A 2066-nucleotide genomic window follows, 5' to 3' on the forward strand; every position below is an offset into this window, starting at 1 on the left:
GAACTTTTACCAAACATTCAAAGAAGAACTAAAAACTATTCACAAACAAAGCAACAAATGACAAGTGTCAGCGTGGATGTGGAGAAAAGGGAACCCTCATGCACTGCTTGTGGAAATGCAGACTGATGCAGCCACTGTGGAAAACAGTATGGAGTTTACTCAAAAAATTAAATATCACACTGCCTTTTGACCCAGTGATCGCACTTCTAGGAATAGACCCTAAGAAACCTGAAGCACCAATTAGAAATGATCTATGCACCCCTTTATTCATAGCACAATTTACAATAGGTAAGATCTGGAAACAGCCCAATTGCCCATCAGCAGATGAGTGGATAAAAAAGCGTTCTTACGTTTACACAATGGAGTACTATGCACCTGTGAAAAGAAAACTCTTACTATTTGCAACAGCATGGATGGACCTGGAGAGTATTATGCTAAGCAAAATAAGCTAGTTGGAGAAAAATCAGTAACACATGATTTCACTCATGTGTGGAAAATAGATCCAGAGACATGGTCATGGAAAGGAATGGACAAATCTCAGAGGGAAGGTGCAGGAGGGTGTGTGGGTGGGAAGTGATCAACCAAAGAACCTTGAATGGCCCCAGAGTTGGTCTTGTTATACCTAATTTCATTTCTCACAGATTTATAACGCCAGGACAATGTGGGATTGCTTTAGACCAGGGGTGGGGAAACTTTTTCTGATACTTATAACATCATTCAAGGGCCATACAAAATAAGCACCTTAAAAATTAGCTTCCTATATTTGGTCAAACATTTAAGTAACTCACCCCTAATGCCTTGGCAGGGCCAAACCAAATGACTTCCCAGGCCTTATAAGGCCCAAGGGCAGGACATTCCCCACCCCTGCCCAAAAGAATGAACTTTACATCTCAAGGTTTAAGGGTGTATTGTGGTGTCACAGAAATATGAAGACCTTTTCTTTAATGACTCTCCTAAAGAAGAAATGATTTCTGGTCCACTTCAGAATTAGAATCATATAGTTTTAGGCATTGTCTAGAGCAGGAGTGGGGAACGTCCTGTCCTCGGGCCATATAAGGCCTGGGAAACCATTTAGTCTGGCCCTGCCAAGGCATTAGGGGTGAGTTACTTAAATGTTTGACCAAATACAGGAAGCTAATTTTTAAGTTGCTCATTTTGTATGGCCCTTGAATGATGTTAAGTATCCAAATGGCCCTTGACTTTTTCTATTGTTTTTTTTCTCTATTTCATATAGTTCTCCAGTTTTATTATTTCTTTACTTCTGCTTGCTTTAGATTTACTTTGATCTATTTTTAGTGTCTTAACCTGGAAGATTAGGTCATTGGTATATCTTTTATCTATCTTAGGATAGGCATTTACAGCTGTAAGTTTCCCTATAAGCTCTATATTAGCTGTATCACATGTTTTGGTATTTTGTGTCTTCATTTTCTTTCATATCCAAGCATTTTAAAGTTTATTTTGATTTTTTTGACTTATTGGTTATTTAGCAGTACACTGTTTAATTTCCACATATTTGTGAATTTCCCTCAATTTTTTTCCACTACTGATTTCTAATTTTATTCCATTGTAGTCACAGAACAGGAATTTCTTATATTACCCATCCATTTAAATATAGATATTTATTTATATATACAGGATTGGGCAAAAGTAGGTTTATAGTTGTGAGTATGCAAAACACAGAGTTTATGTTTTTAATTTTTTAAAATCCTCACCTGAGGGAATTTTTTCATTGATTTTCAGAAAGAGTGGAAGGGAGAGAGGGAGGGGGGAGAGAGATGGACATCAGTGTGAAAGAGACATATTAATCGGTTGCCTCCTGTACCTTCCCTGACCGGGCCGGGGATCGAACCTGCAACCCAGGTAGGTGCCCTTGACAGCGGAATCGAACCCACAACCCTTCTGTGCATGGGCCGAAGCTCTAACCACGGAGCCACACCAACTAGGGCCAGATTTACTTTTTTATTTTTCTCAGAAAAAAACCAACAATATTCTTTAATAGGCTGGTTTACTCATATATCTCTGATTGCTGTGTTTCTTTATTTGCCCTTCTCCAGGTTGTCCTTCCT

The 2066-nt window shown here is 38.7% G+C and overlaps 1 protein-coding gene across 1 annotated transcript in view; it reads left to right on the plus strand.

Moving 5' to 3' along the window:
* The window catches only part of FANCC (Fanconi anemia complementation group C), a 226354-nt gene that overhangs the window by 31342 nt on the left and 192946 nt on the right, over nucleotides 1-2066 (plus strand). The window lies entirely within an intron of this gene.

The sequence above is a fragment of the Myotis davidii genome, unplaced genomic scaffold (genome assembly GCF_000327345.1).
Source record: "Myotis davidii unplaced genomic scaffold, ASM32734v1 scaffold190, whole genome shotgun sequence".
Taxonomy (NCBI): domain Eukaryota; kingdom Metazoa; phylum Chordata; class Mammalia; order Chiroptera; family Vespertilionidae; genus Myotis; species Myotis davidii.